This window comes from Mus caroli, chromosome 4, assembly GCF_900094665.2.
Source record: "Mus caroli chromosome 4, CAROLI_EIJ_v1.1, whole genome shotgun sequence".
Taxonomy (NCBI): domain Eukaryota; kingdom Metazoa; phylum Chordata; class Mammalia; order Rodentia; family Muridae; genus Mus; species Mus caroli.
Genome location: NC_034573.1, coordinates 70,037,714 through 70,060,998, shown reverse-complemented (window position 1 = coordinate 70,060,998; position 23,285 = coordinate 70,037,714). Strand labels below are relative to the sequence as shown.

Sequence of the window (23,285 nt, the reverse complement as noted above, 5' to 3'; positions counted from 1 at the left end):
AGATAAAATAGCCAGATAACTTTCAAACTTGGTTTGCTTATAACTAGAAAATCTTAGATGTAACCTATGTTGGTCTAAAATCAAACCTCTGCACTATGAATGTGATTCATTGAACATTTATCTACACGTAGGCCTTACTCTTTCAATAAATGAATGTCCAAAATAAACTTGAACCATTAAGCAATTAATAAGACCTGACTGTTTTGGTGGTGTGATATCAGAATGACTGTCTATCAGACAGATATATCTTGGGCTGAATCAGGATAATTAAGTAGGAAATTCAGGCAGGCTTTCTAAGGTAAGAATATGTTCATCCATAAGTTTATTATTGAGCATATTCTTTGACATCTACATTATGCCATGTGGAAATAACTCTGTTTTTAAGGACTTATAAGTATCACACCTAACAGGCAAGCAATGAACTTTTAAGTGGTCACAAGCAGACATGAAGTCAGATATTTGAGATGACAGGACAAATTTGAGCTACATGAATCAGAGGATGCTGTACAGAAGAAATGTATTTTTAGGGAATTCTGATAAAGAGGATAAAAATGTGACTAGATCAGATGATATAAAACACTGAAGGAAAAGGGCAAAAGGAATAAGATGGGAAAGAGACAGGAAAGGGGAAAGAGGAAAGGAAAAAATGAATGGAAAGAATGGAAGGACAGGCAAAGAGGAATGGAAGAGAGGAAAGAAGGGGAAGGAGAGAAAAGAAAAGGAGGGGACCAGTAAGAAGGGCAAGGGGAAAGAGGAAAGGAAAAGGGGGAAATGACAGGAAGGACATAGAAAGAAAAAGTGGAAGGAAAATGAAAGGAAAAGAATGGGATTTTCCTGAAATTCTGAGAAATGACTTTCCTTAATCGGTTGAAAGAGTTGAAGAAATTGTTTTTCATGGCCAAGTTATCTCAAGTGAAATGCATATACAAGCTCAGAATTACAGTTTTCTCTGTTTTCTTTGGACACAAGTTCTAGGGAGACAACAAAGCTTATCTCCTAATTTCATTTTATGGAAAGATGTAGACACAATTAGTGGCCTCCTAAATTCAAAATAGGGCAGTATATTATTATATAGCATTACAAATATTTTCCACTTTCTATACTGAGTTTTCTATCAGTTTACATAATCTGCTTTTTTTTTTTTAATGTAACTTTTGCTCAGATTTTTTTTTTCTCATTGTGTCACATTGCACAGCACATGTTCTGGTTAATTAGAATGCAAAAACTCCATCTTTATAGTTTTTTCTTTTGGTTTTGTTGTTGCTTTGTCAAAGCTGAATTATAATTTTCTGAGCATATAGCTGTTCCAAATGTTTTCAGATTTGTAGCCATCCTAAATAAGTATGTTTGTAATAAAACACAAAGCTTGGAAGTTTTCACTTGAATTTTTCTGTTTGCGTGTAAAATTGGGATTGCTTTCAACATAATAGGAAATTATAGATGTGTGGAGGGAATCTGTACCCATCTGAATTTACTTTAGTCCAGACTTTATAGAAGATTAACATTCCATTTAATTTCTACGTGACAGCTTTTCCCAAATGCTTTTTTAAAAAATCACAATTTCTGCTGCTGTCATTTTAGTTTATAAAAGAAGCAATCTCACATGTGGCAAACTCACTTTACTTCCAACAACGGAACTAACAGCTCCTTATTTCAGACCTCAAGTGTTGTTTGTGGAAGGTGGAGAGTTATCTATGGGTTTGGCTATTGGTTAATTTTACTTATTGATTTTACTTGGCATGTGTAAGTTGTGAATAGAAACTCAGCTTAGTATCCTCAAAGCAAGGAAAGGATGATAAAATTTTCAAGAGCAGAAGATAAAATGCCCACTTTCAGCTACTGTGATTGAACTGGCTAAAAGAAATATTTCTTCCTACAGAATAAAGAGGACTAGTGAGAACATAGTTATAGAAAGTGAGATCCGTAACAATGCAAGCAGATTGAAGGCTTTATTCTGCTTTGTACCAGGTAACTTAAATACCTGTTGGGTCACACAGTGCCTGAGTTTCTGTTCTGTCAAGTGGAAGTACATAATAACAGGCAAATAAAATAAAGGACAAATCAGAGGAGAGATCTATACAGGGAGACACAGATAAGTGAAGAAAAGTTTCCTGGAAATACCTAAGCATGTTCAGATATTGGAGAAGGACAACATGCCAGGTAGCTGAGTAACCATCTAAAACAGAAAGCATGATGCTAGAGAAGAATTCCACAACAGAGAGGAATGGTCCTGTCCCCTGAGCAATGACACTTGCTCTGTATTTGTTGGACTACTCTACCACTTTGTGCATTTATTCTACTTATATCATCATTTCATTTAGTTAACCAAACCTCCCTCTGAGAAAAGGAAAAGTCAGGAAGGCCAAGAAATTCATCAGACTGCACAGCTCATAAGGTAGAGACAAGGGACTCCAATCCTGTAATGATTACAGCACAAAAATCTTCGTGCCTGGCCCTACATTGAAAGATCTTACTCCCCATAGTTGAAGGATCAGCTTTTAATTTTAGAACAAGGTTCTCACTTTCAGGCATCTTCTGAAGATGCTAGCTGTAGAAGAGAAGACCAAGATCATAGATCTTGAATCATAGATCAAGAAGATCAAGATCATAGAATCATCTACTGTGGAGAGGCTAAAAAGAAATTTTGGGTTCTATTCAGGCAAGAATTATTTGGAAGACTGAACAAAGTTGAGGAGAGAAAGACAGTAGGAAAGAATTCATTTTTACTTCTTTTAAACATGCTTCCACCTGTATCTAATTTAATTTCTAAATATATGTATTACACAAGGTCATTGCCAAAAGCATTCTTTCTCCCCTTCGGACTTCAACTGTTTCCTCCTTATAAAATAATCTCCTTTCACACCAATCCTACAAACCATGAAAATGAAATCTACTTGCCATGTTTTAAAAGTATCCTGAAACATCCCTCGTATATTCTAGGACTTATGCATCCCTAGCAGCTCAGAGCATATCTTAAAGAGCATTTACAGAGCTACTTCTACCTTGCATTTCACTTCAGATTTATGGGACATGTATTGTGTCCTTTGACGCTCTCAGAAGTACTCATGTATTCTGTAGCTGCCTGCAGCCACACTAACTGAGTTCCTGAGTGGGAGGCCAGAGCTCTATGGAAGGAAACAGAGAGAGAAATAATGGATGACAAGACATGTTTCTGTTCAAGGCCCCAAGGTTTACTAAGAGTCTGTGCTTATAAAGAGGGAAGGCCATCCCCTGCCAATCCATTCTTGGTGCCTGTCGCCAGCCTGTAGGTGATCTGCCAGATGCAGTCTCAAGAATATCTCAAGGGCCTCTCAGCAGGTAGCAGAGTCTCAGAGAAGAGCAGCAGCAGGTGACAGAACACTAGAACCATCTAGGTCTAGGTTGGAAGGCTACAGCCCAGGTGGCCCCACCTCAGTGGTGACAAGATCTGCACCAGCCCGCTTCAGGCTGGGGGAAGGCTACAGTATTCTTATATATAATTGGTGATAAATCAAATGTGAATGTATTTAATAAAATAGACTCAGTTGCCTTTTAGGGAGTGTAATATACTACTTCATCTAATATTCTTTGTTCATTAATCAATTCATCTAAACTGGCTTGTTAAATGACTCTAAAATACCTTTATGACTCCTGACCTCTGTGTTTCTCTAGACCATTTCTGTGAGGGGGATGCTTGCAATAAAATTTACTGTTATCTGAACCAAACCAACTGTATAATATACAACTTCCAGCTTACAGAGAACCGTTCGGCCAAGAATGTAAGAAAATCATTGATTCATGTGGGGGAGTCTTCTAAAGATCTAGCTATATGCATGGTTTCTGCCTAGAAATGATTTTAATATTGTTCTGGTTTTGAGTATTAAATCTTTCCTTCACAAACACACGGACTGCTGGATTGCTCCTACTAGTCTCCATTATTGATAGGAGATCAAGACTGGAAGATGATAGATCTGGGATAAGAGTTTGTTGAATAAAATATATTTTGAGATCAAAATTTGAGAATGTATAGGTCATTATCCTGATAGGACCCTCTCCTCCATATAGTTGGACAAGATATTCCAAATATGTGCCACATAATTCAAGAATCGATGGCAATTATTATTGAGTTAAAAAGCTAACTCTCACTATGTTGAATAGCTCTGATTATCACTGGTGGTGATTCCACAGAGTGACCATGCCAGGAGTCCTCAGTTACATCCTCTATACTAAGGCAACCCTTCCTTAAATGCAGCTGAGATTCTGATTCCAACAATTTTGAGGCTATTGCCACTCATTCAAGTCAGTACCTATTTTGTGACGTAAAGACCCTCATTCTCTTTCCCTTCTAATCTTGCTTCTTTCAAAAGCATTAAATTAACTTTTATGAAGGAAAAGAAAGAACCTGCCTGAAGGCAGGGAGGTTAATTGATGCTATTGTTTCTGTGACATGGCACTATTCTACAAAGGGTGGTAATTTCATCAGATCGAATTCAAAACTTTAGGGAGAAAGAATTATGGCCTTTCAAGCACTCAAAATACCTTTTGAGATGTATGTGAAAAAGATAATTGAAGAGTTTGGATTGTCCATTGAGAGGATGTGGGAAGACGGTTTGAATCCAATCAAACATTGTTTTAAATAATAGGAGGTGAATTCTCAATAGAGCTGTGCACATTGTAAAAGGGGAAAAAGGTGTTACAATCAAAAATTCTGCTTTCCCTAGAAATTCACTTTATTCTTTAGAAATGTAGATTTGTCTCCTGAAGTCCAAAATTGCAATGGTATTAGTGGTTAGATTGTTGGATAGGCCAAGCGCAGGGAAATATAATGAAACCTGACATTTAGTAGGTGACCATCACATGGCTCAAAGTACATTTACTAATATAGGAATGTTATTTGATTCATTCCTGATAACATCCCTCAGAGACCTTACAGACCAGGAAATCAGAGCTTAAAGAAATCTGATATATATATATATATATATTCCATGGTCATGATATTAAAAGTGACAGCACCAAGATTATAAGTAAAGTTACATTGTCAAATATAAGCTTTGGCCTCCATAGCCTTTTTTTCCAGACAATTCATGATTTCTACTTTGGTTTTCCAGACAACGGTGAATAAACTTTTAACCAGTAAAAGTTGACAGCATAGCCCATTATGAATATTTTATTTACTTTTATTTGTATAATTAATCTCCTTTACATTAGTAACCGGATTAATAGAGAATCTGATTTAAACGTGGATATGTTGTTCGAATTGATGTTCTCATCCTCACTGACTGCTGGAAGTAAACTTGCATTGAGGATATTTGTCACATTTGATACACAACATAGTTTGCTGCTACACTTTACTATCCAAAATATGCCTTAAACCTCTCCTGTCACTTCTGAAAATTACTTAATTGCATCCCTTTCCTAAGGTACTGTTTTAGAACTTCATCAAAGAGTTACAAAACTGGCCTAAATTTGGCTACCATATTAGTAGAGTAGAATATTGATTTGTTTATCATGCCCAATGCTTGAAGCAATTTGGTGAAAGGTAGGTCTCTTCCAAAGCATAGTGAATAAGATAGAGAAGTCTATATGATTCTCTGAAAGAATTTGTTTAAAAGCACAAACGTGAGTGTAAATTAGAATAACTTTTTTGTAAAAGTTTGAGTTGGTAGAATACTGGGGCTAAACAGCTTTCTAGTGTGGTAAGACTAGCATATTAGCCTTAAAAGAATCACTTAGAACTGAGACAGCAGCTATGAAGAATGTGTGGTATATCCTTCTAAGATAGAAGTTCTAAAAGATGAACATGAGGTGGCTTTAAAACACTATGGTGTCAGTACTGTTTTTATTTAGAAGTTTGTTCTGGGTTTGTTTTTTCTAGTCAGATTCTCTCTCTGGACTAAAATGCAAGACAAACTAAAAGCAAAGCTCTTGCCTTTGCCTCCTTGGTGTTGTTCTTATAGGCATGGGCCTCTGCACTTGGGAGTAATGTGGATTAGAAAAAGAAAAGGAAACAGACACATACAGGTCTGCACAGATAGAAATGAGCCTGACTACCTGAGATGCTAGCTAATTTCTCATGATGACTGTTATCCCAAATAGCTGTGGAAGGCATGAAGGTCTTTGTGCTCACAGTCAAGCACTAGTGGAATTTTAAACACACAGGGTTATTCCTTCAAAGGAAAGAATGCATAATCTGTTATCCACACAGAACAGAAATGCTTACTAGCCTGGCAATTTTTGTACTATCTGTGCAGCTAGAAACCAGACTGGACATCCCTTCAAATCTTTTTCATAAACTTCATCTTCTTAGTCAAGCTACAGAACCCAGGTCTATAGAAGGCATCACAGGTACTTTACAGAGAGTTTCAATGTAGTCATATTTGATCTTTATTTAGGTTACTTCATTCCTCAAGGAGATTTTTTTGTGTGTGCTTCATTGCGCAAATAGGATTGAGTTAATTACCACCAGAAAAGTTTACACCAAATGGTGTTGTGCTTAAATATGCCTGAAATAAACCATGCTGCATTAGATTTCTAAAGTTTGAACCAACACTAGCTATTGAGTCATGTTGAACCATACAACCTTCTTGTCTCTGTGGATATTTACTCTGCAGGCAGTGGTGGTGACAGAGACCCCCCACAAACTGCAAATGTAGACAAATTGGATGTGCCTATTTCACTGGTATAGTTCATCAACTCTCAACCCTAGCTCCTATACCTGTCAGATGAGTGTCATTTTAGAAGTGAGTGTGGATGTCCCTATTACAAGTATCACTAGTTTACTATAAAGTGGATATTTTGTTCCTATGCACATGCAGTATATTTCTGCAGAGTTGTACACTTCCTTGTGCTGGTGTGAGTTCTTTGATTAATTAACAATATGAAGAGGAATGTGGGAATGAGTTGCACACAGGTGGTCTCATCTCTTGCCTATCTCTAGTTGTAAGAAAACTTATGCATTTAAACCCTTCCCTCAGATATCAGGTGGCAGATACCACTTCTGCAACATGGAGCAACTTAGCTCTCACTTTGGCAATGAAAGAGATGGTTATGCCATTACAAATACAATGACTTCAATGTTTACCAATGTAGTGGGCATGAATGTCATTGTATTACATTCTAAGATGTTTTAAGAAAAAGATTATTGGTATTTTCTTTTTTAGTGAATTTTACTAGTGGTTATAGTCACAGACATTGCTTCTATACAAGTCCATACATTTAAGAAAGTAACATAGCCTTTCAGCTTGGGGCTTATTTCCTATCAAGGTGGTAACATTAGCAAGCATTGTTCAGACACAAGGCTTTGTTCTTACCCTCTCTTGACTGCCACGGGGCCTGTAGACAATGGCACTCTGTGACCTCAGGGAATGTATTGAACATCCTAATGTGTTACTAGAAGTTGTAAAAGGACACAAAATATTTCGAGCCTAGGATATAACATTTAATGCTTTTCAGAACTATGTTGATCAAAATCCACCTTACAGTTCATTTGTTTTTCAGGTTAATGGCACATTTACTTTTATAGTCACACACACACAAACACACACACACACACACACACACACACACACATTCTTTAGACGTGTTAGAAAATAAAGTAAACGTGTACTTGTCCTAGTTTTTATTTGCCGAAGGCAAGCCCACACTCACTTTTTCTTAACCCCAATTTAGGTCACTGAACATGGCCCAGTCAGTCATCACAACAGTCTTTTCTAGTAGCATGACTGGTCACAGAGGACTGACATTCGTGTTTTTGCCACATGTATTCACAAGGAACCATACTGGAGGACTCACATTGTGACCATATAGATTCAGCACATAATACTAAAATACTGCCATTATCCAACCATACAGGACATGTATATATAGAATATAAGACTAAAATACAGTGTCAGATAACCTGAATAACAGTTGTTTTATGGTGCATTTCCGAACTACTAAACTTTCAGCTTCATGTTTGAAAGCTTTCCTATGCCGCACATGCACAGCAATCTTACTTTCTTATCACATTCAGCAAATTAAGGGATTCCTAATTCAGGAATCTGACTACTCTGGATTTTGCTCTTTTATCAAACTGGTTGTAGGAAATCCAACTACAGTGTATGACTGGCAGTGACACAAATCTCCTTTCAATGTATGTCTAGAAGTATTTCATCTTTGGTGTCCATTGATTGCTAAGTTCAAATCTACCTTTTAATATAATTTCTTTCTGTGATTTATACCTGAGCTCCGTGCTGAATTCCAAGCACCTCTTATTGAAATATGATGTGGGCTGAGCGCACACGGCACTCTATTGATTTGCGCCAGCAACTCTGGTCAAGAAGCTTACTTCATTCATCTCAACACCTGGCAGTGTCTTTAAAGAAATCTAGTACTTATTGAATTTGTGTAAAGCTGCCTAGTGAACCCTCCTATAATTTCCTCTGTGCTGTATTATCTTACAGGTACCTTTGATGAACAGATTTTTAATAGACAATGAGATTCATATTTTTCTCCTGGGGTAGCAAACTCTGGTATGCAAGTCAACAGGATATATTCAAATATTTTATTCTAAAATATTTGAAACCAATATAAGGTGAAACTCTATCTTTTCTTTGATTTAACTACATTGTTTATGCTAGAAAAATTATTTGAAACTCTAGGAAAAAAATTTACCTAAAGTACAGATTTCTATATGGAATTAAATCTTTGTGATCTAGCCATCCAGTAAATTGGAAACTCAAGTACTCCCCCATGACTCTATTAGGATTTGGAAGCAATCAGTCCTGAGCATTCTAGTATTTTTGGAATGTCCCTTTTTTTATGTTTCTTGTTGCTGTTAATATGATGTGTTTCTTCACCCCTGTGGCTTGTAAGTTTTACAGCTTGGACTCATCTCAGGCAGTTTTGCTTGTTTTGTTTTCCTGTTAAGTTTTTGTGTGATTGGAGCAGCAGACTCCCCCTTGAGAGCTTTTACACAATTGTTTCTATTACTCTCCAGATGTGTTACTATTCTTGAGTTGTCTTAATATAATTATTCTTGGTAAACATGTGCACACACACACACACATACGCACAAGAACATTAAGACAGAAATTTCCACATTGGCTTCAAAGTCTTACAACTGTTTCAAGCACACAATTTCAGATTTGCAAAGTTTAAACTGAAGTGGAACTCAAACCCATTTTTAAAAAGCAACCTAAACCTTAAACTAGTGTTGGCATTGTGGCTCAGCAATAAAGTTTTTCCCTAACAGGGATGAGACCCTAGGTTCAGTTGGCAAAGCACATAAATTTAATATAATGAGTTCATTGGTAAATATAATTACAATAGCTGTTGAGCATCACTTGAAAGCATCACATAAAGCTAAAGTGGCAGGTCCATAATGTAGTGTCATAAATGTCCTTCTTCTGATTATAAATTTGATGAGTTCTGTGCATGTATACAAGTCATATATCTTTTTGTTAAACTCAGACAAATGGGCTGGTGGTTAAATCAGTGGGTGAAATTCCTACTACACTAGCTTAGATATGAGTTTAAATTCTCAGAACTCAAGTAAAATCAGGCACAGTGACAGGGGTTTATAATCTCAAATCCACTAAGGAAAGACAGAAACAAAAATGAATCTCCACAGCATGCAGAACTCTTGTCATGATGCACACAACAGCACACAGCAAAGAATCCAGCTCACAAAATACAAGGTGGAATGTAAAGAACAATGCCTAGTGTTGTCATATGTTGTCATATGACCTTCACATGCATGCTATGGCAAACATTCACACAAAAATTGTATAGCTCTCTCCCTCTCTTCCCCCTTACCCTCTGTGTGTGTGTGTGTGTGTGTGTCTTTCTGTCTCAGTCTCTCTCTGTCTCTGTCTCTGTCTCTGTCTGTCTCTGTCTCTCCATAAAACATACATACATAACCAGAAAGCACAATGAGAGAAATACTCAACTGTCTTTGTTAATCAAGAACATTGTAGAGCAGAATGGCACAGTTCAGAACAAGCATACAAATAATTTGGTTGCTGTTTCAGTCAAAGTAAATCTTCTATTTTCTTAATCAGCATAAATTCACAAGATTTTTTTATTTTAAAGTATATTGAATAATATAAAGAAAGTGAGACAAAATACCAAACTAATGAATTTCTATTACTTAAAGAAAAATACTACGAATCAGGTGGAAAATACTAAGGATTCGTCTCCTGCTGGGCAGAAAAAAAGGATGTCTTCTGCTCATATCCTGCCTTAACCTTCCTTGCTAAAGATGAAGGAAAAAGCTGAAATTTAAAACTAGCAGAGAGTGAGGCTGATTTTGACAGCCTGTGTTGTATGTATGATTCCAATTTTTGTTCTTTCCTAGTAAACTTCTTCATGGTAGCTGAGGTTTTGTTTTGCTTTGCTTTAAAATTGCATTACACTATTTACTAAGAAAATTGGAAGCTGATAGAAATTAACTTTTTATTATGGTTTTCCTTAATTGAAATGAGGTACCTGAGTAGAACCCGTCAAGCGGCTTTCATATTGCGTCACAGTTCTATGATTTAACAAATAGTGAAGGTATGGCTGCTAATGAGCATGTGAACAGCCGTTCACAGTGGAGAACCATGGAGGAGTGCAGTAGCCTGACAAAGCTCACCTCCCTTATGGCAGGTTTCACTGCTTCTAAATATAGACTAGCTAACATATTTTCAAGTTTAACTGGTTTAGTTGAGTATATTCCCTACTTGATGCAAATTTGTAAAAGTGCATCCAATTCGCATACATAATCAATCTTTTCTTCTGCCAAGATGCTTATAAACAAACATCAAAATAGAGATGTGAAAGGATTAGCTGTGGCTCAGTCAACACCAGTCCCACTACAGTAAATCAGTAGGTACTCAGTTCCCCTCCAGTGGTCCAGTCAGTTCTCACTCCCCATGGGCAACCTTAGAGTCAGCTTAGTTACCTTGTTGCTCTTATTTTCTTTTCTGCATTGTTCATACTCTCCTAAGAATCTGTTCATGGATATTTAAGGACCCCTATCTTAAAAAGGCCAGTCTCTAGGTAAGTTTGATATTTTCTTCTTCAAATGTTGAAAAGAATTAAAATCTAAACCTACTTTAAAAACGAATTTTTTTGTTACTTGTAACATGAGTACTTCAAGTCAGGAATTGCAAAGAGGGTGGGGTGTTGCTGATAGGGCTTAGATCTGACCTCATTTCCAAGGAGACTGCCTCCAACAGCCTTTCTTAGCTCCTCAGCTTGCAGCACAGTTTCCTCATGTGCGCCATCTCTCATTCTGACTTCATGCTCTCTGGACTTTTTCCTCTCTGGGTGGTTTGAACACCAAAAGCTTATCAATTCAGCCCCCTGTGACAAACAAGTGTGTAGAGCTCTGAAGAAAGAAAGACTAGCCACCACTGGTGAAACAAATGGATGCTTTCATAGAATTCCTGATTGTAAAAAACAGGAGGAAGACTGAATGATGCAGGAGTGTGTGTTCCAGGGTTTCTTTTTTCTTTTTCCTTTCCTTTCCTTTCCTTTTTTCCCCAATAAGTAAGTAAATAAATTTAATTGATAATCTAAAACCTTGTTCTAAAGAAAAGCACAGATGCTGTAGATGTGATGTTGGAGAGACCCCCCCACCCCATCCCCCGCACACACAACCAATATTTCAAGTCTCAGAGGTTTGATACCCAGGAAGGCACTATTTTTTTTTATTGTTTCTTTTCTTTTCTTTTTTTTAAAAATTAGGTATTTTCCTCATTTACATTTGAAATGTTATCCCAAAAGTCCTCCATACCCTCCCCCCCAATCCCCTACCCACCCACTCCCACTTTTTGGCCCTGGCGTTCCCCTGTACTGGGGCACATAAAGTTTGCAAGTCCAATGGGCCTCTCTTTCCAGTGATGGCGGACTAGGCCATCTTTTGATACATATGCAGCTAGAGACAAGAGCTCCGGGGTACTGGTTAGTTCATAATGTTGTTCCACCTATAGGATTGCAGTTCCCTTTAGCTCCTTGGGTACTTTCTCTAGCTCCTCCATTGGGGGTCCAGTGATCCTTCCAATAGCTGACTGTGAGCATCCACTTATGTGTTTGCTAGGCCCCGGCATAGTCTCACCAGAGACAGCTATGTTTATTTTCTTTATTGACATTTCAAATGTTACCTCCTTTCCTGTTTTCCCTCCCTCCTGGAAACAACTATCCCATCCTCCCTACCCCTGCTTCTATGAGGGTGTTCCTCCACCCACCCACCCACTCCCAATTCCCCGCCCTCTATTCCCCTGCACTGGGGCATCGATCGAACCTTAATAGGACCAAGGACCTCTCCTCCCATTGATTCATGGCAAGGCCATCCTCTGCTACATATGTAGATGGAGCCATGTGTACTCCTTAAACCACATGATCATTTCATTAGATGCTGGAAAAGCATTTGATAAAATTAAAAAGTTAAAAGTCTTGGAAAGATCAGGAATTCAAGGCCCATACCTGTACATAGTAAAAGTAATATACAGCAAACCAGGGTTTCTTAGGACCCATGTGTTAACCACTGTGTGGTTCTGTCCTCTCACCCTTTCTACTCAATTTCCATTCCACCATTTATTCCATTGCATAAAAGTTCAGTTCCATGATTACCTTCAGTTTATACGCTAAGGCCTCTATTTAGGAGGAAAATACAAAAACCAACAAGCAAACAAACAACCAAAATCCAATAAAACAATCAGAATGGAAGCAAGAAAAGAATGAAAAGGAAAAGAAAGATGGATTGATTTTGGTTTAGGAACAACCAAAATCAACACTGGCCTAAATAATCGGTCACAGCAATTTTCAGGGCATAATTTTAATATATTTTGAAAATATCCACCCTCTTGTCGTAGCTGTTTAGTTTTTCAATATTGTTTGCTCCTCCAAAGGGTATAAAAGTAAGGTTTACATTAGCCTCTCACATTCCAAACTAAAATTAACTTGAATACATTTTAAATGTGCAAGGAAAATGGTGGCAAATTAAATGAAAAATCTGGTAATTTTGAGGACAAACAGATTAAGCATTCAGAAATTATGCAAAGCTCTAGTGTTTACAGTGTGTTAGCAAATTACAAATTATCTCAGAAAAGAGAGAAGCCAGAGGACAAACACCACCATTTTCTACAGGCTCTTACAAATGATTTTGGAAAATGAAAATAAAACTTAGATGAGAAAATAATGAAAACAGGAAAAATATATTTTAGGAAACTCTTGCTCTGAGTTAAGCAGCACAGAAATCAATTTTTTTTACAAGAAATAATATTGCTTTCTAGAAAGCATGTTTTATTTACAGTTTTATTTAGCCTAACAAATAATATTCTGACTTTGTACTGTGATGCAAACTGTAATTTTACTAAAACACAGATTTTGAATTTACAATTAATAAATAGAAGTTGAAGAAGTGTTTCACTTGTTAATATTGTCAGGTGTATAGGGAGCACCAGTTGTGGTGAGATTTGTTTCCAGTGGTGCCTATGTCAGTGATTCTCAACCTTCCTATTTCTGTGACCCTTTAGTACAGTTCCTCGTGTTTTACTGACTCCCAATCAGTATTTTTGTTACTATTTTAGAACAGTAATTTTCTACTGTTGTGAATTGTAAAGTAAGTATCTGTGTTTGTTATGATCTTAGGCAACCCTTATGAAAATATCATTCAGCATCCAAAGTTTTTCACACCCACAACTTGAGAACACTGTTTCTCATTCTTTGTTTTATTTGTCTTCTACTATTGAATTTGAATTGTTAACATACACATACTTTTGTAAAAGTTGGGACCCTAATGGGACCTGAGAGCGTATTACCTTAAGAAGCCAATCCAGTTTCCACATAAGAATTCAAACAGGGAACAAAGAAAATAAACCTCATAATAATAAGCTGCAGCTATATTGTTAATTATTAGACCTCTTTTTTATGAAACATATAGATAAGAGAAAACAAATATCATTGTATTAGGTTTTTTACATAGTAAAGAAGTAATTTGTGGGTTTTGAAACATTAAAGAAATTATATAGAAACAGAGGCCAGGGAACTGCTTTCAGAAATGCCTCCTGCCTACAATAATAAAGATTTGGGTATTACTGGTACATCATTAGTGTGTCCATGCTCTGTCATTATTCCAGAAATGACAAAGAAACAAGCATGGTTTTATGGAGTTGAAACTTTAGGCCAGTGAGCTGTGTTCATTATGGCACCCAAAACAGATTATAGCATGAAGCTGGAACCTGGGGAAGATCCACTGGAATCTTTCCATCTTAGTCAGCCCATGCAGCTAAGTGGATTGCAATTTGTCTTTGTTTTCAGTACCCAATTTGCAATCTCCTTTGCCTCTAGAGTGCTGTGACAAGAGGTGTGCACTGCAGTGTGGGCTGGCTTCTAAGCTCCAGCCTATGCTCCCTGTTTTTATTAAGATGGTTTTCCTGACTCCCCACATCCCAAGACAAAAAAAAAATCTTTGTGATAATGATCTCCAGAGTGTACAGGATGCATTGTTAGCAGTGAACTCCCCACTGAATGACTAATTTCCTCATTTACCTTCAACATTGACCTTTGTATTTGCATAGGTAATAAACACTCTAACAAAATATGGCTAAAGTAGAGTTAATAAATATTAAACAGTAACATATATATTCAACCTCTGTTTCTCTGCATACATTCTTGTCCCCTTATTTAATAAATATTAAACAGTAACATATATATTCAACCTCTATTTCTCTGCCTACATTCTTGTCCCATTAAATTAAACATTAATAACACTCTTTTACTTGAAACTAAATTCAACAATCACCCACTATTAATTTTATTTTTACCACTACATATATGTAATTCATCAAGAGGTTTGTTGACACTATATTTAACAGATAGTCAAGATGCATCTACTTCTTCTCATGGCCAACTACTCTTTGATCTGAACAACCACTGGCTTCAAATATATTTTATTTCATATCCATGTGCCCAATTTCACAAAATTGTGCCCAAATCCAATCCACTTTAACCTCCTCTACAATTCTACAATTCTTTCTTTAGCACCCACACCAATTGTTACCAAATTCATGCTCTCATTTTTTTTTAAATTAATGATCACTGACTCCATCTAATGCTGTCTGTATGTACATGGGAAGACTCTCATTGCCTACTCCTGAAGTCAAGTACTTCATATCAAGCAGCTATTAATCACCAATAGCTTCTAAAATAGAGTGGAACCTCAAGAGATCCATCAGCATCCATACTGGGATTTGACTGGTTAGGTCTTGTGCCAGTCTTATGCACAGAATAGCAGCCATGGTGGATTCATATATACATTTGTGTTGTCATATCTAGCAAATGTTATTTTAAGTCAGACATTACTTCCTTTGGTTCTTATAGTCATTCTGCTGTAGCAATCTCAGAGCCTGCCCTATTCAGATCTCAGCACTCCAAAGTCTTTTAGTCTTTGCACATTGATATAGACTGGTTTGTATTTCTGTACCAATTGTCTTCTACCCCGAAAAGAAGCACTTCTTTTTTTTTTTAATGTTTTTTATTACTTATTTTCCTCAATTACATTTCCAATGGTATCCCAAAAGTCTCCCATACCCCCCCCTCTTCCCTACCCAACCATTCCCATTTTTTTGGCCCTGGCTTTTCCCTGTACTGGGGCATATAAAGTTTGCATGTCCAATGGGCCTCTCAAAGAAGCACTTCTGATGAGAGTTAAGAGATGTACTATTCTTTGGGTATAATGATAAGAATATAGAGAACATCACATTACTGTGTTCATTTGACAGAAAAATAGTAGTAGATCATCCCATAGAGCCTATTACCTAGTTAGACTCATGCTTGGGATCTAAGGTCTGATCTGTGGAGCAGACTTTAAGTATAATCAAAAGTGTTTGGTTACTCTCATACCATTTGTGCTAAGATTGCACCAGGGGACGTATAGTGCCATAGCAATCTCTATGAGAGTTCTAAGGACTCACAGCTGGTGAATCCTGCTGATTACTTTCCCCCTCTGGTAATTTATACAACGACTTTCAGCACTATGGAAGCTACTCAGTAGGAAGGAAGCCTCCCAATTAGAACCATCTTGGTTAATCCATTTCTTATGATTCAAGTTTCTGGTGTCTTCAACATCAAGGTCTTATCATCAAGGTCTAGATGATAGCTGTGAGCAATGGCAATACCTTGTGATGTCTGGGGGAGGGATTATTCGATCCCAGTGATAATCAAGTAGAAAAGAGGTAATTAATACTTAGATCAGGGTCTTTTATCCAATATAATATGGTGTGTGGGGAGGCATTGTCTCATCATTATAGAGTAACTATATTTAACCCCCTTCTATATATGTTTATGAGTATATTTTAGGAACCCTTTAAAGTAGGTTTCCATATGGTATTTTCAAAGGTTTTTAGTGCTATTTATATTTCCTCATAATCTCTTCTCCATCCTTTCCTCCCATCTTACCAGACTCAGTTTAATTCTTTCTATTCTGTTATTCTCCTATCTCTGTTAATTACCTTGTATTCTATTTTCCTTGCTTTGAACCCCTTCTTTCCCACCCCAGTGGCTTTTTCAGTCTTTTATAATTACTACATTTCAAGCCTAATATCTAAATATTCAAAGCAATATATGAGATGATGTGACACTTGTCTTTTTAGATTAACTCAGGATTATTATTTCCACACCCTTCCAATTATTTGATAATTTTATGTTTCTTTACAGCTAGATAGTATTCTATTGTGTATATGAGCCATATTTTGATTATTGATTCAGCTACCCATTAACATATAGTCTGTATATTTCACATTGTTGGATATTGTGAACAAAGCAGTAAGGGATTTGGCTGACTTGATATCTCTGTAGCAGAATATAGTCCATTTGGAACAGACTGAGAGGTATTAAAATTGGGTCATGTAGTAGCTATTTCTTGCTTTTGGTAGAACCTCCTCCACATCAAACTACATTTCCAACAACAGTGAATACATTTCTTCCTTTCCCCAGATTCATCCCAGTCAAGATATTATGTTGGAATTTTAATGGGCATTAGGTTGAAACTGTAGCTTCCCTTTGGAAGAGTGGTCACTTTCACACAATTCATCTACTAATCCAGGATCTTGGGAGGCCTTTTCACTCTTGTCTTCTTCTGTTGCTTTTTTGTTTTCTTTTTCCAATTTTTTATTAGTTATTTTCTTCATTTACATTTCAAATGCTATCCCGAAAGTCCCCTATACCCTCTGCCCCCCCCGCCCCCCCGCTCCCTACACATCCACTCCCACTTCTTGGCCCTGGTGTTCCCCTGTACTGGGGCATTCTTAATGTCTGAAAAGTTTTATTGTACAAGCATTTTACTTTGTTGGTTAGATTTATTCCAAGATTGTTTCTTTAAAGTGATTGTGAATAGGTTGACTGTTGTATTTATTTCTTGGTCTGTTTGTTGTTGGTCCACGGGAAGGTTACTGATTACTGCAAAGGACCAGCTTGACAAAACACCATAAACCTAAATAGGCAGCAAGGGTTGGCAATCAGGGCAGTCTCTGGATGGACATTCCTTCAGTCTCTGTTCCACACTTTGTAACTCCTTCCATGGGTATTTTGTTCTCCCTTCTAAGAAGGATTCTGAGCTTCTGGGCTAATGTCCACTTATCAGTGAGTGCATATCATGTGTTTTCTTTTGTGATTGGGTTACCTCACTCAAGATGATATCCTCCAGATGCATCCATTTGCCCAAGAATTTCATAAATTCATTGTTTTAATAGCTGAGTAGTACTCTATTGTGTAAATGTACTACATTTTCTGTATCCATTCTTCTGTTAAGGGACATCTGGGTTCTTTCCAGGTTCTGGCTATTATGAATAAGGCTACTATGAATATAGTGGAACATGTGTCCCTATTACATGTTGGAGCATCCTCTAGGTATATGCTCAGAAGTGGTATTGCTGGATCTTCCAGTAGAACTATGTCCAATTTTCTGAGGAACTGCCAAACTGATTTGCAAAGTGGTTGTACCAGCATGCAGTCCCACCAGCAATAGAGGAGTGTTCCTCTTTCTCCACATCCTCACCAGCATCTCCTGTCATCTGAGTTTTTGATCTTAGCCATTCTGATTGGTGTGAGGTGGAACCTCAGGGTTGTTTTGATTTGCATTTCCCTGATGATTAAGCATATTGAATGTTTTTTTAGGTGCTTCTCAACCATTCAGTATTTCTCAGTTGAGAATTCTTTTTTTTTTTTTAGCTCTGTACCCCATTTTTTAACAGGGTTATTTGTTTTTCTGGAGTCCAACTTCTTGAGTTCTTTATATATATATATATATATATATATATATATATATATATATATATTGGTTTTGTGCCTTCTCAAGATAATTGATCACATGATTTTCTAAGTATTTTTACATTCCACAAGTTCATAGTAAGTTTAAAGCAATAGTCCATGTCATAGACTAATAAGACTTGAGTCACAGTAGTATTGTTTACAATCTTTCCATTAAGACTGGTAGCTTACTAATCATCAATTATCTGTTACTAGGTGCATACATTTATTACAAGTTTAAAGCATCAATTTTATACCATAAGTTAGAAAAGTTTTGTGAAGAGACAAATCAATTTGCCTTGTGTTTTATTATGTTGAATTCTTGTATAGATAGACTAGTCTATCATTTATTTTCTGTCCTTATGCCTACAATAAATTTCCCATTCCCTGCTTATGAACTTTAATTGCCAGAAAGTGACTTCATTCCTAACCTAGAAGGAATACTTTCCTCGATCATAAATTTGTTCTAAGCCTGCTTTCTTTTCCTAGTACAATTTGCCTGTGACACATGTGCCCTATTTACAGCTTTTATTCTATATGGGCCTTGAGATTACTTGTATTAATTTATGAATTCTATAAAACCATTTTGAAAACATCAATTCATCTGCACAGCATTACTATGATAAACATTATCATATTTATTCTATAGGAAATCTGTCCAAATAGGATGGGCAGATGCCCAGGAATCATTAGGTTATGTAGTAGTAGTGGGAAACATAAGCAGCATGAAGCAATCCTGAGATGAAGTATCTGAGGACCCTGCATCTCATAGCACACCTAAGACAACCTTGCAAAGAGATGACCAGAAAAATCTCCAGAAAACTCACTTGCTTGCCATTCCTTTCTTAGATGGCTACTGACAGATTAAAGTTTGTTAATTTTTTGTTATGCTACATTGTTAAATGTGCTTATCAGTTCCAAATATTACAAGTAGAGTTTCTATGATCTTTTATATATGGAATCCTATACTTTGTAGATCAAAGATACTTTACCTTTTTCTTTCCTATTCATATTCCCTTCTCTTCTTTTATTGCTCTGTCAATGAATTCAAACACCATGTTGAAGAGGAATGGAAAAAGTAGATATCGTTGTGTTGTTCCCGACTTTAGTTGAAGTGCTTTGTGTTTTCTTCATTTAGCAAAACGTTGGGTGTTGGCTTATGGTTTACTGTTTCTATTATGTTAAGTTATACCCCATGATCCTAAATTTCAAGACATTTAGCATTAAAAGATACTTGAGCTCATGAAACACCTTTCACCTTCTGCTTATAAGTGGTTTCTGCAATTGTGTGAGTTTACATGCTGGAATACATTGATGGATGTATATACGCTGAACCTCTCATATATATGTGAGGTGAAGCTGTATGATTGTAATAGGTGATCTTTTACATGCTTATTGAATTTGGCTTGCAAGTATTTTGTTAAAATTTTTCTTTTGTTCTTGTACACAGGACAGATTTGCCTATACTTTTTTTTTTCTTTCTTTCTGGCCAGGTAGTTTGGATGTCATGGTAATCCCAACTTCATATAAAGAAATTGAACAGCCTATTTTTCTTTAGATTTTTTAAAAAATATTTATCAAAACCAAATTTATCCAAGGTAAAATTTCTGATATTCACTACAAGATCCAATCTCTTTTCTCAACAAAAGCATATTTTTTTCTTATCTTATACATTACATCTCCCACAATTTCCCCTCCCTTCACTTGTCTCAGGTTCCTTGCTACCCCCTCACCCAAACCTTCTGCTCCTCAATTTCCCTTCAGAAAAAAATAGGACACACAGGGATCTCAACTGAATACTGCACAACAAGTTACCATAAGACTAGGCACAAACCCTTATATCAAGGCTGGAAGAGGCAACTCAAGGCAGGTCCACTCAGGAGAGCATTTTTCTTCAGTTTTATAGAAGATTGCTAGTACTACTTCTTTGAAGGCCTGGTAGGTCTTTGTGCTGAATTATTTGAGAGAATTTAAAGTACTTCTACTTTCTCAGAGATTGTTGTAGGGCTGCTTAAATTATTTACTTAATCTTGACTTAAAGTTGATAGACCTCATGCTTTTAGAAATTTATTAATTTCTTTAAGTTTTCCAGTTTTGTGGAGTATAAACTGCTAAAATTTTCTAATCTTATGATTAAATTTCAACAATATATGTTATAATGTCTCTTTTCTCCCTTTTTCTTTTTTTTTTTTTAATATTTTGCACTCCATATTTTGTCCTCCCATCACCCTTCGACTGTTCCACATCCCATACTACCTCCCCACCCAGTCTCCACGTGTATGACCCCAACCCTCACCTCACCTGAACCCTAAATTCCCTGGGGCCTCTAGTCTCTTGAGGGTTAGGTGCATCATTTCTTAATGAACATAGACCTGGAAATCCTCTGCTCTATGTGTGTTGGGGGCCTCATATCAGCTGATGTATGCTGTCTGTTTGGTAGTCCAGTGTTTGAGAGATCTTGGGGGTCCAGATTAATTGAGACTGTTGGTCCTCCTACAGGATCACTCTTCTCCTCAGCTTCTTTTCATCTCCACTTTTATTAACTTTGTTTATCTTTTTCTGCTGATTAAAGTTTGTCAGCCTTGTTAATCTTTTCAAAGAGCTATCTCTTCATTCTTTCTGTTCTTTTTCTTCATTTCTGTTTAACCATTTTCAGCCCTGATTTTTTATTGTTTCTTTCTGTCCATTATGTTTGGTTTTTTTTTTCAAATTCTTCAACTGTAAGAAAAAGTTATTAACATGAGAGCTCTCTATCTTTTTAATATAGGCACTTAAAGCTTAGACTTTTCTCTGTGGGTTGCCTTCATTGTGTCCTGCAGGTTTTGATGGGTTGTGTTTTCAGTTCCATTCAACTCTAGGAATATTTAAAATGCCTCCTTGATTTCTCCAATCACTTGACTTTGATTCAACAGTATGTTGTTAAATCTCCATGAGTTTTTGGACTTTCTGTATTTTCCATTTCTGCTGATTAAGAGATTGGCTCCAGTGTGGTCAGATAGAGTACAGGATAGAATTTCTGTTTTCCTATATTCATTCAGACCTATTTTATTTCTTGATGTGTGGTCAGCTTTGAAGATATTTCTATAAGCTGCTGGAAGAATGTGTATTCTTGGATGGAATATTCTGTAGGATTGAACTGTCTGTTGGATCCATTAGATTTATGATGTCATTACCTTCAACATTTCCTTATTTAATTTTTGTTCAGATTACTTGTCTATTGGTGAGAGATAGGTATTGATGGCACCTGTTATGACTGTGTTGAGTTTGATCTAATTTTTTAAAACTTCTTTTATGAAATTTATGAAAGAGATAGATAGCTTTTTTTTCTGTTGTTCCTTTCTGTATGACAGTACTCTCCTTATTTCTTTTGTCTAGTTTCATGAGGCACTATATACTTTTGCCTTGAAGTTTCTTCTGGATAGTTCTTCAAGACCCTTAGGCTGTATGAAATTTTACAGAATGGTCTTACATGCCGTCTCCATTCTGGCCCCACTTACCTCTCCAATTTTATCATTATTACTCTCTTAGAAGTTCTAGATACTAGTAATATTGGCTGTATTTCTGTTGCTTAGCTGTTAACTCCTGTCTGGCAAAGCTACCTTGCTCTGTATCGTTCTGATCAGATTTCTGACAATCCAATTTAAGTATTTGCATGGAAGGCAAATTTCAGTGATTGAAATTATCTCATTTCCTTTGTCTGAAATTATCTCATTCTCCTATATTTAGCTGAATATGCAGTTTCTTCCCTGACTTCTCCATAGAATGGCATTGAAAGTAGGAGACATATATATGGTTATCATCCTCTCCCAAATTTCTACAATTACACTGCAAATGAGACTAGTGACAATACACTTCTTCAATAAACAAAAGCAATCACTCAACATATGATTAAATAAGAAGTCTTGTATAATTTATCCTTTATTAAATTTTATCTCATAATAATCTACTATTGTTTATTTATTAGATATATTACATGGCCAAAGTATTTTTATAATATAATGATGGAAGTGATTGAAGACAGATCAGCTATCATAATTCTTAAAATCTAAGCTGAAAAGAATAAAAAAGGTCAATGAATAAATCTCCAATGTTCTTCAAATTCTTGAGACATAAGACACCAAGAATGCCTGATGAAAATCTAGACAAATCCATTTGTTTCTAATCAAGAATCAGATAAATACTTTGGCTTGAGATTATAACTTTCCCTCTTTGAATCACTGTAGGACCTTATAAAATTATGAAGTAGCTTTATTTACTTTGAAAGAATATGGCAGATAATGACTAAGACTATTTCACTCAGCCATGTGACTGGAAGAAGTAAATTTGTCACAGGAGCAAAGTTTCAGGGAATTTAACCTGCTGAAGAAGAGAAAGGGTGTGACAGAAACTTTGTCTCTGCTAATTATAATGAGTTCCTCAGCACTAGGGTTGTTCATATAACTCCAGTTCAAGGTGATATGGTGCCATTTCTGGCATTGCAGGCACAAGTGTACATGCTGAACACACACACACACTTATAAATAAATCTTAAAACAGAAATATCATATAACTACATATGGTCTCATACATTTAATTTGGGTGACTCCAGTCACACCCTCCTTTTGACATGTCTGGAACCCAAGATTTATAACTCAGTCAGCATCTCAATCATCTTCTCTGACAGAAGCATAGCAAGAAGTCTTCTGGTACCCAAAGATGAGCAAGAGCAAGACATGAATACTCCTAAATACAACATAAGATATAACCAAGTTACATTAGTGATAGTACAAAATATGGACAGAACACCTAGAACAGAGTAATTACTTCTCTGCCTATCAAGGTCAGATCTATCACAAAAACATTATCTGAACTATCCCTGTAAAATAGGTAGAATGAATACTGAGGCAGAATATTAAAAATGGACCAAAGTACTATGAAAGAAACACAAAGAGAAGGGACATGATAAGACAGGAAACAGAGAGAGAGAGAGAGAGAGAGAAAGAGAGAGAGACAGAGAAGACAGACAAAGGATGGATACAGGGAAGGAGAGAATGATG

At 36.4% G+C, this 23,285-nt stretch overlaps 1 protein-coding gene across 40 annotated transcripts in view; it reads left to right on the top strand.

Moving 5' to 3' along the window:
- Ptprd (protein tyrosine phosphatase receptor type D) overlaps positions 1-23,285 on the top strand; it is a 2,211,569-nt gene that overhangs the window by 1,154,801 nt on the left and 1,033,483 nt on the right. The window lies entirely within an intron of this gene.